General features: G+C 39.9%; 1 protein-coding gene across 3 annotated transcripts in view; it reads right to left on the minus strand.

Annotated features, from left to right (window-relative positions):
* The window catches only part of IDS (iduronate 2-sulfatase), a 29,644-nt gene that overhangs the window by 12,413 nt on the left and 867 nt on the right, over positions 1–16,364 (minus strand). For 2 of the 3 annotated variants that reach the window (XM_041119078.1, XM_041119077.1), the window contains 3 exons: positions 13,133–13,212; positions 12,694–12,862; positions 1,892–2,041 (listed from right to left, as the gene is read on the minus strand). The gene's annotated coding sequence lies outside the window, so the exon portion shown is untranslated. The remainder of the gene's footprint in view (positions 1–1,891; positions 2,042–12,693; positions 12,863–13,132; positions 13,213–16,364) is intronic. The other variant, XM_029996604.2, reaches the window with a different exon arrangement.

Genomic DNA, 16,364 nt, shown 5'->3' on the forward strand with positions numbered 1-16,364 from the left:
GCACAGCACACTTAGCACATTTCTGCAAGTTCTCTATACACGTACACGTGACACAGCCCAGATATGCCAACCGTACAGCACATTTGTAATACTACATGTGCAATGGAGAATATGAAGCAGAAATGTAGGTAACTGTATGTGTCTGGAGAATCTGAAGCAGAAATATAGGAACTTTACCCTAAAACCACCAAGGAATTGCTATCAGTATTCCCCAAATTGGTGGCTTCCTTCATTGGAGCAGGTATCAATGCTTAAAAGAGAACCACCTAAGAGCCAGAAGAAGCCTTTCTCTCACCTCTGAAGAAACTGACAGAACTATGAAGCCAAATTCAATCCAGAATTTTTTGCTAATGCAAGATAGCTGTTTTGTTAAAATACCTATAGGAATACTTCAGAAGAGAGCAGATTTACTGGAAAAACTATAAAAACCAGGAAGCCTAAGCCAATTAAGAAAAACACACAATTCATCAGAGTTAAGCATTTTCAGATGTTTGCAAACAGTACTGATTGCCTTAGTTTCCTAGAACTGGTTTGCTTTGCTAACTCTTAAAAGAGAATGGGACAGAAAATAGCCTGTTTCTCTGCTCTATAAAGAAGCATATCTGAAGCTTGAAATACGCTGTGTATGCTCTCACCATAAGCTTACCAGGAACATTGGCTAAAACGGTCTGTCACAATCCTATTGTTAGTGGGATGTGTGGTTTAAAAGTCCAGTACATTACGTATTACACAGCATATGCATACACATTCAAGCACATATACTTTCTCCAAACTATTACAGTGAAGTTTATTTTTATGTGGATCTTACACTTCCTTTCTACACACACTGGAAATGCTTGAATCAAATCAAGAACCCTGTCACTACAAATTCAGTTACTACAGAGTACATGACATGCAACCAGCTCATGAATATTATTCAGTGTTATTTGATGATTGCATATTTTGGAATTAATTTTGTGTATAAGCAGCATATCTCACAGGTATCAGCAACTCTCCTAGCAGAGGTCAGCTGCTGGAAATGTATTGAACAGTGCATCCCCAAGTGACACTTCTCTTCATCTGGAGACTTTTTATGGAAAAAGGCAAGGAATTATTTTGCTAGTGCACATGCATTTAAATACCACAACACTTGCCTCTCTCAAATGCAAATACGTTAAGTGGTACTTGATATGGATTTCCTGGTTTGCCTAACATGAGTATTTAGCAATCATCTTAAGTTCAGTCCACTAGAAGAACAAATTACACTGGAAAAATTCTTTTTCAAACAGCACACAAGTTCTGAAAAGCCAATTGGGATGATGCCAGGTGAATGATTGCAGACACTAAAATCACAGCCCTAATAGTGTGTCTTTGACAAACTGGTCTCACAGCTCAGATGTCCACTCCACCCTGGATGTATGGTCATTTGGGCTGCCTGTTATTCAGCTCCTGAACTAAACCACTGCTGTATTGGGTGTGATGAGTCAGGACTGTAATGGGAAAGGTTAAACCTAAACCTTACCTGAACTGGAGATACCTCATACAACACTCCTCCTTAGTCATTCTGCTAGAAGTCCCAGAAGCCCTTATGAATGTCAGTCTCCTTCACTTACCACCACCACTGAGTATCAAATCTGACAATCTGATAGCTTAGCAACATGCTGAGGCATATACTGAAGGTTTGGGGGTCTACAGTAGTGCTTGCACAAGTGTTAGTAATGCAGATGAGGCCACCAACATAACAGCTAAATATCTTAAAATCAGCTATTTTCTATGACAGACCCACATTAAGACATGGTAAAAATTCAGCACAGTGATATTTTTAGTTGGAAAAATCCTATTAATGCAACTCTGTAAGAAGTGGCTGCACTATCAGATACATAGTAGATCTTACAAAGTAGCATCTTCATACCTGGGGATGCTTTCCAAGGGTTTCCACATGTACGCTTCTGTTTAAGGGAGGATTTCATCAGTTTCATTTGGAAACTGTACTTCCTTAGTGTTCAGACTTCTTGAGCCAAAACCCAAGAAACTAATAGTTAACAGTCTCTCAAGTCAGCATCTGAGGAATAGGTTATAAAGAAATTAATGCAAGTATCAGAGAAATAATTTTATTTCGCTTTACAAAGTATGTGATCAACTTGGCTTTCTCTGCTGTTTCCCTACGCTGCAAAATGGCTTTGATCCGCCTCTGCTGGATGGAGGACAACATGCTAAGGAATAGCTTCCAAGATGGGAATCAAAACTAATATTAAAATTTGCAGGTTTTCATGTTCTTTGTTTCCTCTGACAAGGAAGATAAAGTGTGTTTTTAAGACTAAGTGAATATGGTCAGGCAATATAACATAACCCAGGTATTGAGCTCTGCCTGGAAGGATGTCTTGGCTCATCACATATGTAATCTGTCCTTGCACATGTCCCCCAGTGATTTCACCAGAAGTTGCATTTGGCTCAAAACAGTAACTGCAAATACCACGTTAGATTCATTAGCAAGTCTAAGGAATTTTTCTGCATCACTCAGTAATTCTAAGAAAACAGGATTTCACAAACAAATGGTTGGGCACTGTGATCCGTTCACTCAAATTCTCAAAGAGTGATGCTGTTTTCAATGAATCAATATAACTAATCAGAAATAGACTATCATTTCTTTCTCATGCATTATAGAAAGTATTTGACTAATCACTACAGGAAGCTTCTGACTGGCAAATTTATTTATCCCGAAACTGATTTTTTTCAAAAAAAGCACTGTTTTCCTTTTTGGTTTATGGACTGATGAAATTTATTTCTGTACAAGCTGCTATGAAGAAAATGAGAGAGACCTGTTAAAAATATTCACACCTGCATTAATATCTGTAGCCTTCTCTGGCATGTATGGTGAGGAAGTGAAATACCTATAGCAAACATGGAGACACCTGAACCCCCGAGACATAATGTTTATAAATCTCTAAACAGGATTTTTATTTCTGAAAGATTCCATAGATCTACTTTCAGAACCAAAGCAAACATACTTCTAAGTCGTCTGTGAACATCAGCACTCAAGGATAAGCTAAAAACATAGTACCAAACGCATCTGCATAGACTTTCAGTTTGTTAACATTCTTATGATAAATGGTAAGATGCCATTGTAGTCTGTCCTTGCAGTCTAATCTGCAGAGCTATGCACTAGAAAATACACTGTAGGCCTTAGATAATACATTCCTAATCAAAAAACACTCATTACAAGCCTTCATTTTATATACAGTCATTGTTCCATGGCTGAGGTGAGTCATGCAGATCTGCTCACCTGCAGCATGCGCGCGCTCTCTCTCTCTCCCCCAAGTCCTAGGTTAGTGATCTCACACAATGAGTTTTCCCAAGCACGTGTAGTATCAGAGCTGCTTCTAAGATACTATTTGGACTGACTGTTACCACCACCAAAAGCTATGAATCAAAGGCACACCTCAGTCATGGTTTCTCCCATTTCCTATTTGGCCTGTAAATGTGGAAAATTAGATACTACCCGATCTGTCTCTGATGTGTTGGCCAGGGAAGAGATGGGTGGATTGAGGAACTGGAGTTCTTCCTGACCCTCCCTGCACCCATTTCAGGAAATGTGCCTACAATTCAGGTAATGCTCAAAGAAATCACGCTGTCCCAAGTGCTTAGTGAGGGCAGGCAAGCACACTGCAGCGTAGCCCCTAAGAAATACCTTTCATGCACATAAGCCTTGACACAGGCAATTTCTCAAGTTACATGGTGAGTACAATAAAGAGATAAGGCCTGCAAACAGGAAAGCCTGTGTAAACAAGATGTCATGTCATACTACTGAATTTTTCAATGTGGGTAGCTGGCAAGGACTGCTCTATTATTTAAACATTTACAAACTCTGTTTTGTTTGCTATTCTGGATTAATAGTTGCTGAGGGTTTTAGAGGGTATTTTGGATGACATCCTCAGTGTAGTTACAAAATACAGTTGTGTCACGGTTTAACCCCAGCCAGCAACTAAGCCCCATGCAGCTGCTCGCTCACTCCCCCCACAGTGGGATGGGGGAGAGAATCAGAAGAGCGAAAGTGAGAAAACTCATGGGTTGAGATAAAGACAGTTTAATAGGTAAAGCAAAACCCGTGCGTGCAAGCAAAGCAAAACGAGGAATTCATTCACCACTTCCCATTGGCAGGCAGGTGTTCAGCCATCTCCAGGAAAGCAGGGCTCCATCACACCTAATGGTTACTCGGGAAGACAAACACCATCACTCTGAATGTCCCCCCCCTTCCTTCTTCTTCCCCCAGCTTTATATATTGAGCATGACATCCTATGGTCTGGAATATCCCTCTGGTCAGTTGGGGTCAGCTGTCCAAGCTGTGTCCCCTCCCAACTCCTTGTGCCCCCCCAGCCTCCTCGCTGGTGGGGTGAGGTGAGGAGCAGAAAAGGCCTTGGCTCTGGGTAAGCACTGCTCAGCAATAACGAAAACATCCCTGTATTATCAACACTGTTTTCAGCACAAATCCAAAACATAGCCACATACTAGCTACTGTGAAGAAAATTAACTCTATCCCAGCCAAAATCAGCACAAGTTGTTAAAAAAACCAAAAATAATCTGACCCCCATTTATTATTAACAGTGAAATCTAAGTGACCCTCTATTCCCCTGTTACAACTGCCTTAGAGGGGAAGTGAATAAGCTCATCAGTATTCAGGTATTGCTAACAGGGAGGTCACCTTCTTCTGTTAAGCAACTCTCCATTTCAAACATTAAAACCTTGCAATTAGTAATTTGACAAGGACACCAAAGTACACGACTACTTTGCTCTGACTAAGGTGATGTTTTCTGTAGTGTCATTCTACTTACAAAACATGAGAGAAGCGATTCCTGCAAAGACGCAGACCCTGCCTCCCATATATGTGCTAACCGTGGGATGCAAAGCAAGTGTCATGAAGGTGGAAGCACAGGAGAGGATAAGCAGGGATCTGTAATTGGGCAAAGCAAGGCAGATTTAAAAATTGCTCAAGGTTAGGATAAAGCCTTTTAGAAATTAGCAAGGACTTGCTACTCTTTAGGATTCTTTTAATGACACTTTTTATCATGCTTGACTAAAACAGAACAGTAGTAAGACCAAGAGACACAGAACTAGCAATTGTAATGGTGAGTAACAATGTCTTCTGACAAGATCAAATTCTTCCTTTCTCTACTATCTCCCTTCTTCACAGTTCACCTTAGGGAACAGATCTGTGAGGTAGAAGATTCAGAACTACAAAAAAAAATTTTGCTCACAGCCACTGTAGACATTTCTTGCACTGCTCTGAGTTTACTGTGTACACAGTAGGAGACTGGTTCTGTTATGATGCCAGTAGTTTCCAAATTCTGATTCGCAAGACCATACAAGCTGATCTACAGCTACCCATGAGTAACACTGTTTCATGTGCTGAAAATGGCCTATACCTCCAGAAGCAGAACATCAACGTGCCAGATATGACCCCAGTACACAAAAAACTCCGTAGCAGGCTTTCTGGTCCACCAGAAGAAAAATTCTTGAGAACCACATTTCCACAACAGTCACTTTCCCAGTTCAATATGTAACAGATCAAGATACAATCCACAATGTATTCAGAAATTGGCACTACCCCGAGCATGACTGCAGGATGGAATAGCTTGTGTCTGGTTACGACAATAATGATTCTACATCTCATTCTTTTGCTAGTATTAAAGGAGACAAAACTCCGAGATTATTTCTAAACTGCATCCTTGATCTCCTACCATAATAGCTATCAGTGTACTGGATCCCAAAGGCCCTATGCTGAGTTTACTCAGCGCTTTTAAGCATGGCACTTCAACAAGGTAACTAGCCCTTTCTGGATACCATCATTTTCCCTTGGGTCAATGAGACTCAAAGGTGTTTTGCAGGAGCTGTTTGATGAACAGGTCAAACTAGTATGCCCTTTCCAAACACTCCTTTTCCCATAATTTGTCAATAGTATTCTATGGTCCAAAAGGTTCAAGTAAAAACCACAAAGTGACAACTGTGTTCTAGTATGTGTTTGTTCAAGTGAAATAATATCTCTGATAACTTTTTACGTAAAGGACTTTCACATCTACCACGTTGAATCACAAAATGAAACTCATGAGCCACCTTTGCTTTGAAATGCTCCAGCAGCCATAAGCTTTGGAAAAAAGATTTGCTGGGAGGAGGTAGCCGTAGTGATAGTGGGGAGCAGCAGGATATGAAAACTCCAAAATCCATCAGAAATTAACTGGAAAACCAGGGAAGTAAAATAAAGGCAAAGCCCCTGCAGGTCTTAAAGGTGAAACTGAACATAAATTGTAACTTTATAAGCATCAGCAACCAAAAACAAGTATTGATCTAGCTGTCGACTTTCATGAACATGATAATGTTATAAGCCTTCTTTTAAAAATAAATAAATAGAAACCACTTTGCAGAAATTCCAGCCTCCACTGAGCAAAATATTCTGCTGCTCCAGGCAATCACGAGGGAGGCACAGAACCAAGCTGCTAAGGAGGGAGCAGTTGTGATCTGGTTACCCCTTCTGCAGTGCTGCCTCATGGGCAATGCTACTGTCTGCCTTTGGAAGCTAGCAGGCCAGGGAGTGTGGAGGCAACTGGAGGCTAAGCTTTCACGCTGTTTGAACACTTTGAGCACTGAAGTGTTTGTTTCTTCACCAAGAAGATTTCACCCCTTTGATAAAAGGATGGGATTAAAGAACAGGGAGAAATGGGAGACAAACAGATTACGGCCCAAAATTGTGGTCACTTACTTTGCTCATCTAGAACCCAAAATTGTGGTTACTTATTCTGTCCCCCTAGAACCTGATCTTCCAAAATTTTTGTTGTTACATAACCCTATAATACCTATAATTTCTGATTTTTCTCTTCTATTTAATATGGACAGCTCCTAGATGATTCCAAAATGTCATCTTACTAGAGCTCAGACCTGAAACCAAGGTAAAAAAAAAAAAAGCTCATCTCTTTGATCTTGTTCACTTTCATTCTCTGTCTCCCATCCAATTTTGTTAACAATTGGTTTTTTGCTTCATGGCTGAAAAATCAGAGACTTGAGTTGTATGATTTTTAGATATCTTTGTATGTCTTTTCAATGTGGTGACATATAAGTAGGTCCTTGTCAAAGAATAAAAAGCAGCAAGTAGCTGGTTAGTGTTTTATCTCTGTAAAAGCCATGTAAATTTGCCAAAATCATATTGACATTTAACCTGATCCTTCTCCTTGAATACACTGCAGAAGGAGCTATGTTATATCCGATTACTGATAAGATGAAGCCTGATTTATAATTGTTCTGCATCACTGGCTAAAGTATATGTTGCGCAGTGTTTCTACATCAGGGTGCCAGTATTTTAACCCACGTGCTATATTGCTGCAAATTATTACACTGCTGCAAGGCATGCTGAACTGAACTCACCTCTTGTATACAAAATCTCAAAACTGTTATTCGATTTGGTGGCATTTAAGCATTTATCTTGTCTTATCTGGCTTGACTTCTGAAAGAAGCCCAGAGTAGTCATGGACAGAAATCTCATTTGAAGTCAGCGTTATCCAGACACGCAGATCCTTGAGATTCTTGGAACACCTGACCTGTGTCGGTACTAAAGTTCTTAATGCGAATAATGCTTTAGGTAAAATTACTAGGTGCCTTTACTTAAAAAAGGAGGAACGTACATAGTTAGAAGCTTAGTGTTGCATGCAGAATTCCTATCAATTTCCCTAGGCATAATATGATAGGCACAATCAGTTCCTCTAACTCACGGACTCTGTCCTTCTTGGTGAAAGGTTCCATTCCTAGTGCAATTTCCTTAGTTAAAATACAAATGTTTAGTGAAGACAAGAGCTCCTAATTTTCATAACAGTTGACAAGTCTGTCTTTTCACATGAATTATCAGGTCAAGGTGAAGCTCAGATTGCCTTCCCTTCATAACATGCAGGACTGATCAAGAGAGGTGGAGTGGAAGTTAACAAAAATCATAGCAAATTTAGAGAAAACACAAGCAGAATTGTACTGCAATTTTTAAATTACTTAGAAACCTCATGTTAAACACCTCTATATTTTTCAATGATAAGAACACCAATTATAGAATTAAATTACTTTGTGTTGGACTAAGGTGACGGTATTAGTCAACTACATAATGAATTTTAGAGCAAAACCATGGGAATTTTATAACAAATATTCTACCTGGACAATCAGTCTTAGTTTACTGAATTAAAACTAAATGCAACATTTAAAGGTAAGCCAAAGAGATGCTGTATTTCTATTATATAAACTACTTAATGCTTTTTTTCCCAATTGTAAATTCATACAATTTCTTATTCCAAAACACTGCAAATTAAATGTTCTCTTTTCTATTTATATAAGGACACTTCTGCTGCGGATACATTTTTTTGGTAATGAGAAACATGAAAAATTTTAAAAATAGAAAAAAAATATGATGCTTTGCTATTTAAAAAACTATTTGGTAAATTCTAGTCATAGAATAAACTACTGCAGGGCAGAAAATCTGCACTTTGGTTAGTTGTGTTTAGAATTTGGATGACTATTACTTTTGGCAATTAAACAAGAACAAAGTGTGAGCTGAAAGAAAATATGAAAATCAGCACTGTGTTAACTTGAACAGACAAAGTTCAACAGCAATTAGAAAACCAAAACCCTCCAAGGGATGTGACAGGAATATCAATGAAGAAGTCACATAGTGACAGTGTTTGAAAAAGCCATTAAAGGAAGCAAAAATCAAATCTCACTAGCTCCTGGATCTGTTTACTTTTAATTAATGAAGAAAACGTTACCTAAAATACTTGATGAATATAGCACATTGGTCAAACTAAAGAAATCTAAACCCGGGTCGGGTTGATCTGTGTCCTCCAGTTAATACAAAACAGACCTCACTTTGACTTCATTTGAGTCAATAAGGATACCACCACCACTGATTTTTATAAGAGCCATATTGGGCTCCAACTTCAATCACCATAAAGCAAAAAACTACTGTGGGGGTAGTTTGTTGGTCACTATGTACTGAAATCTCCAATGCTGTAGAGACCTGACAAATTATCTGGCACAGGAGTTAATCCAAAAGTTAGAAACACAAGAAGAGAAAACCATGCTGCTTCAATGACAATTGAGATGCCACTGAAAGTATCCATAATTCTAAACACTCATGACACTGACAGATATATTAGCTATGGCACCCACAGCACTGATTTGGTACAAGAGGAGGGCCTAGGAGACTTGCAGGTTGTTCTTGCTGTTTTAAGGTTGATAGCATCTCTAACATCTCCCTGTGTGTATGATAGCAAAAATCTAGTTTATTCAGTTTTCTGTTTGGCTGGAGCTCTCTCAAACAGCCTTTGTCTCTTGGAGCTAAATATCTCTCAGTTGGTGTCTTCCTGAAGATGTCACTTCCTTATTTTCTCAGAATCATGTCCTCACTGAGAACTTTATGGAACATCCTTCAATGGTTATAGGTTCAGCTGGTCCAAGTAGCCCGATAGCACAATAGGGTTGAAAGTTAAACAACTGCAAGTAAGAGTCATGTTTTGTGCTGGATACTATGCATTTGTTTTAAGAATAGAACATTATATTAATTTTGCCAGGATGGTATGTGTGACAGTATGTGTATTCCTAATGGAATTAAGGCCTTGAAGGAAAGCATGGACTCTGATAAATCACCATTATTAGGAGTTGATAGGATTTATTTATAGAGCAATGATCCAATGCCTTCTTTTCCAGCTTTATTTCAACAGCTCCTAAACACAGTGGAAGGGAAAGCAGTGGCAGAAAGCTCAGGCATAGAGCATCATAAAAAATGAATAACCTTGAAGCTGTGGCGAGGCAGGAAAAAGATTGCATAAGAAAAGGGGCGTGGAACATGACTTGTTTAAATGAGCTTCCTCTCAACAGGAAGACAAGTAATGAGTGAAACCAGCTGAACAGTTTAAGATGGAAAAGTAGAGTATATATAATTAAACCACATACATCTTTTGCAGGTGATGTCAAAACATTGTGTCAAATCCAGCTTTGGCCAAATAGCTGCACAACAATGTATTTTCTAGCATCCCACTGGCAGAACAGCTTATGACATTCTTAGTGTTTTAGTAGTATAATTTGCTTCACATCACAATCCTGGTTGGCATTAATAGAAACAGCAACTTGCTGAACTACTACAACTCTACGAATAGGTTTCAGGCTGGAGGATATTAATTTAGGGGCACAACATCCAATAAAGAGATGCAAAAAGAATTAAAGCCTTTGCCCTTAAACTAACTTCCCAAATAGGACACAAAACAATATTCTCACAGAAATTAATGAAATCTTGATTGAAACTGAAGGCCCTAATTTCAAAACTAAGCAGCTGCGTGTAATGCCGATGACAGTAACATCTGTGTAGATATTAGATCATTACTGTTTTTAACTGTGCAAAATTACAGGCTGGTCTAAAGATTTTATAATAGATGGAGCGATCTCTTCTTTGTCAATTACCAGTCAATCTGTTTACTCTGTGAATAAACTTTAACAGTAAGGCCTATAGTAAAATTGACAGAAATTCAAATGGAGATTTTCAAACCTGGAGACTTCTTTTTGTAAACAATTTGACGTTCTATCATAGTCCATGAAAGATGATCCTAGAAACAGCTCATGGCCATGCTGTGTCAGAGACCGAAGGAGTTAACGCCTCAGACCTTGTGGTGGGGCAAGTTCTGCTTAATGGCGCACTCTGCGTGACAAGGAACCCTGCCTAGCAACGGAAGTCCCTTAGCAACAGGGCGGGGAGGGCGGGCCCAGGGCGCGCGGTTCCGTGTTCTGATAGGCTGAGCCGGGCAGCTCATCACGTATGGCCAAAGGTCAAAGGTCGGTCGTACCTGCAGGGAGGGAGAATTTCCTCCCCAAACGACCCCCAAGCCCACCGACCCATTTCCCGAAGGTTCTGGAAGCACAAACCGCACGTGACACCTAATTAGCCTAATGGGTCTGAGTGCCCACCTGAAGGAGGGGCAAGGAGATGATAGAAGGACACAAACTGCAGCCCCACATGTACGCGTGCCCTCCAGAACTGGACCGACACTAGACCCGGGACCGGTGAAATCTTTCTCTTTCTCTCTCTTTTTTTTCCGTAATCCCTACACTTTATCCCTTTAGACACAAACCGCTGACCAAGTCTGGGACGAGGAGTGGATCCAGGCGCCCCCCAGCTCCTCTCTGAGAAGGAGCCCAGAAAGCAAGGGGGTCTGCTCTGAACCTCGTGACCCAACGGGACGGCTCTCCTTATTGTCTTCCCTGGACTGATCCCCAAGTAAGCTAGGCCTGTAGTATCTGTTTGGTGACGTATGGTTAGTATGTTACACAGTTTACTGACATATTTTCATGCCAGTAATTGTTGTGAGCATTCTAATTCTTGTTGTGAGCAAATGAAAGCTGAGTTTCAAGAGTTAAAGGATCCCTGGTGTCGTTTCACCTTAATCCTGACCTGGGAATCAGCAAGCCTGAGTCATCCTGAGAAACCGGGATGTGACATGCTGTCAGCCACATCAGTCAATTATTACTGAGCTGCTGTCCTCTCTTTAAATGTTACTGTATTCCAGTCGTCTAACAGTGACACTTTGAGAAGTCTATAAAGCAAACAGGACACATGAATTATAAGGTATGTTAGAAAGGAGTCAAGGCTGACAGTCAACAGAAAAGCAAGCTTGACAAATTAGAAGGCTGATTCAGGTTTTGTTTCCTTCACTTAACTGTGGCCAGTCAAGGATAAGGAACCTCCTGGTTTATGTTTTTTAAGCAGAATAAGAATACAAGTAGATGGCTTAGGAAAGCAGTAATGGTAGTAACTATAAAGTAGACACTATATATGACTTTTTGCACTAATTCGAGGAACTAGATAAATGGATCGAAAACAAAAATGTCTGTTCGGTCTCCAATATACACTATCTCAGGGGATTCAGTTCAATTTCTAGTGTTAAGTCTCAACCAGCAGTAGACAGGAAGTCTTAACAGAAAGCAGATGACTTGCTGCTTCTTTTATCCCTTCCCCATATTCCTCCTCCCACCCTTAAATCACCATAAAACGTAAACTCAAAAGAAATCTTGTACGTCTTTAAGCTCAGACAACACCTTGTTTTTTCTTTGCTGCCCAACTCTCCTCAACATCACCCTCACAAGTGTAGTATCTAGCCATAGCAATCAAGAAACCTGAGACCACCAAAAGATCTAAGCAAGCTGCCAAAATCCCCATTGCCAGTTACTTGACTTCAAGCCAAAAATTTATCCCTAGCTTTCCTGAGGTAACAGTACAAAAGTATGTCACCTGAGCTTAACCACGAATTTAACAGGAATTTAATCATGGTTAGTGACATAGTAATGGTTTCAGGTTATTTGAAAGTCACAGCTTCAACATCCAATTTAAGAGGTAAAAAATCAGGATATAATAATTAATAAAAAAATGCTTCTCTTTTAATATCATATCTCCTATGAGCCAGAAAAAGGGCAAATCTCAAAGGAATCAAGTTAGAATTGAAAGGCAGAATGTTTGACTTACCTAGGGGTCAAAGGTATTGCTGTTGTTTTCTCATTACCTACTCTAATACAGATTTTTTTACTATAAAATACCAGCTGTTTTCTTGCAGCACTATAAATTTTTGGATCGCATTGTGAAGGAACACATGGATTAATTACTGAGATCAGGAAAATAAATCATTTTCATTTCTATGCTATTAGATTTACCTGAAGGTGAACTGCTGGATGGAGGTGACATCAGGGTCTTCTGTCTGCATACCATGTTGTTTTGGTTTTCATTTTACAAGGCACAACCAAAATGAACACATATCCTGCACTACCCACATCTCAGACTACTTTGCACTGTCTCTCTTGGGTCTGAAATCCCACAGCAGTCCTGCAAATGGAAGTTACCATACTGTATAAAACTTCTCAGATGCAAAAAAAATGTCTTTTAAAAAAACCCCAACATCTGAGCAAGTTAAAAGCCACTTAAAGAAAATTCCCAGTCAGGCAGAAGGAAACAAAACCATTTAATTTGGCTCTGAGTAGAAACACCACTCACTAAGAGTTGCCAGCTGCAAGATCAGGCAGTGCGAGACAGCGATTTCCCTGGGTATGTACACACACACACACACACAAACACACATCCCCTGGCACCCAGCACCTGTCAGCCCGGGGCTTGGTGCTGGCTCCAGCCTCTGAGCACAGCTCGCCTGCACTCAGACGTAGTCATTGTCCTTATCCCTACAAACAACAGAGGATCACATAAAGGATGAGCAGGATGGTGAAAAGGAGGAGTGCAAGGAACATTGCCTTTGCCATCAGGGACACCACAGGGTGTATGTCAGCACATGAGTGTGAGAAGATGGGATGAAGCGGGAGGCCCTGGTGGATGTGTAGATGTGCGTGTCTGTGCCACACACACACAGTCGCATCCCAGGGAGACCTCTGGGGCCCCCATTCAATCCCAGCCCTGTCTGCAAAGTCCTTCTTTCCATCATCTTTTCTGTGCCTGCTGCATCCCCCCTGCACGGCACGGCTTTGTTGCTTGCAGGGAGACCAAGGTATTTTACAGGCAGAAAAATGTCACCCAGTGCGTTTGTCAGATCCGACAGCAGCTGCTAAGCAGCCAGATCTTGGCTTTTCCTCCGGAGGAGAGAAGGGGAAAAGTCTACTATCCTATAGGGGGCTAAATTTGCTATGTATTTCTTTGGGGGAAAAAGCAGATTGAGTGGAGGTTTTCTCAGCTGTGGCACCTGCAGGTTGGGTCCAACAGCAAAGAGCTGTATTCTTTCCATCTAGTTACCTCCTTTTTTTTTTTTTTTTTTTTTTTTTTTTTTTTAGCTTCATCTCTTATCATGTTTTCTGGAACTAGGGATTTCTTTCCTAGTTCTTTGTCCCTTCTAGGAACTATTTTGCTGCCTGGGCATTCAGCCAAACATTGTAACTGCAGAAGAAATCTTTCTTGATTTACTCCCACAGACCTTCAGGAGTATTCTTAGAAATGGCATGCTGCTTTATTAGACTCCTGAATTATTAACAGTTCTCAAGTTAAGATAATTCCTTGTTAATATTACTTTGACTTTGTTTTACGATTGCATCTGGCTGAGGATAATGCTTACGGGTACTGTCATGTCTAGTAGCTGCTTTATGCATTGCAGTAGATGTATTTTATCTTGGATAAAAGATAAAATTATTATGCATAACTGTTCTCTTTTCCAAACTAGTAAGGCTCGACTTTTGAAAAAGCAGAATGAAAAGCAAGGTTCTAGTTTCCAATTTTTTAAGCCTGGTAATTCTTTGGTTCCTTAGAAGCTTGTGTGCTGCCCTGTCACAGGTCTTATCATATGGGCACTTTTCATCTTATCAGTTTCTGGAGAGTGTCTAGCCCTCATCCTTTCCTTTCCTTTCCTTCTCTTTTCTTCCATTATGTTTTCATGCTTCTCTCTCAACCTGATTGCTTACCAATCTCCTCACGCACCCTCCCCACTGCCATTACTTGTGCTGGCATGCCCTTGCTTTCTTGTAGCCTTTGCCATACCCTTGCCTTATCAGTTGAATATATTGTGCAGAAAGCTCCTAGTGTGGAAGTCTGTCAGCTATTTGTGGTGTTGCCAATGGAGTTAAAATCCTATCTACAATTTGCCAGTGAATATCTCCAGATGAATCACATCTTTGAATAGATCATATTAGCTAATTAATACTGTCAAGGACTACAAGTAGCTATGGCATTTAATAAATCACATTGCGTGTAAGCCTAGCTTCTTAGCTGGTATAAATTACCAGTCCTGTTAGCACTGGATGAAGACTTAGACCATTTACTTTTCAGTTCTTTTTTCATCTTTCTGCAGAAGCTAGATATGATTGATTTTTTCTTTTATTAGCATTTCACTTGCAATGTAATCTTGATTAGTGAGGAGCTATGGGGATTTTCAGTTCAGAAAGAGTCAACAGATAACCCATCCCAATAGAGTCATCATATAATCTGTCCTGATCTGCTATATAATTTCATAACCCTGGTTACAGTCAAGCTTACTGACTTGAGTTTGACTAGCATATGTCTTCCAGAGAGGCACCCTGACTTCATTTAAAAATGAAAAATCTCCTGTTTCTCAGGGTCATTTTTCCCAACAGCTAATCACGTCCACTTAAAAAACAAAAAAGACAAAAGAAACCCCAGCTCTCTCCTCTCTAACCAATATTTGTTCAGCTGAAGTACTCAGCCTCGATTCTTGGTATGCCTCTCCTAGCTTGGCTGAAGAGTCTTCTGGTATGTAATATTTTGTCTCCAAGAGGGTATGTACATAACATAATTAAGTGATCTTAGTGTCTTTGAAATACACTCAACTCCTTATGACAATTTTTTTCTGAGCATTTCATCACTTTTGCAGCATTTAATTACTATCTGCAAAATTTTCAACATTCGTCCTCATGCAAGGACATTTAAAAGGTTGATGTGATCAGTTCCAGAATATGCAATGAAGGTAGCTCTCAGCCTTTTCAGAATGGACTTTTTTACCTTTTTTTTTTTTTTTTGCTTTTTTCTTACTGTACACATTGATTCGTATCTAGAGTAATAAGGAAATGTACTGTACAGGCAGCTTCCACAATAATAAACCAGAACTAAACTCCTGAAATCATGTCCACAGAAGAGGGATTACCAATAAGAACATAGTTTAAAAGAACGCTGGCAGAAAAACTGCCCCCTTCTCCATGTTACTTTTGTATTCCGTTGGGCATGTGTACAGTCCAAGGACAAAGCTAAGTAACACGTGAAGACTGCTTTTAGTTTTTCAGGCAACTTACTGGGTAATGCTGAATAAGCAAGTTAACCTAATTTCTTTCCACCTTCAAAATAACACTTTGAGATTTCCAAGTCATTTTCTGGAGATAAATTTAAACAAATGTTACAAATCAGTGCCCTAAAAATCAGCTGGACATTTAAACAAATATAGTGAGGCGAATATGAGTACACAAAGGAAAACCAGCCATTAAAAAGGTGGTTTGAGAGGGGCACGTGCCTAGGAATTATTCCAATGCGACTGCAAAGAAGAAAATTTGTCCAAGACTTGTCCGTTGCTACCTCTTCTACTACCACCTAGAAGGAGCTAAGCCCACAGCGGGTAGCATATCTAAGTCCAAAACCACCTCTTCTGCCTCCTTGTGTCAATTCTTTCTTTCGCTGGTATCTTCCCTTCCAGCACCATTTGTTACCATTTCATTTTAATGTAAGATTAGCCTGTTCAATCTGATGATTGCCAGATATCACTACCAGTTAATGGGAAGGTCCCTGAAGACAACCAGGCACTCGCGATGCGTCCAAATAATGTGTGATTTAATGCTATAATGACAACAGCCATGTCACAAATTGCAGCAGAATCACAAACAAAATCTGT

The sequence above is a fragment of the Aquila chrysaetos genome, chromosome 21 (genome assembly GCF_900496995.4).
Source record: "Aquila chrysaetos chrysaetos chromosome 21, bAquChr1.4, whole genome shotgun sequence".
Classification (NCBI taxonomy): Eukaryota; Metazoa; Chordata; class Aves; order Accipitriformes; family Accipitridae; genus Aquila; species Aquila chrysaetos.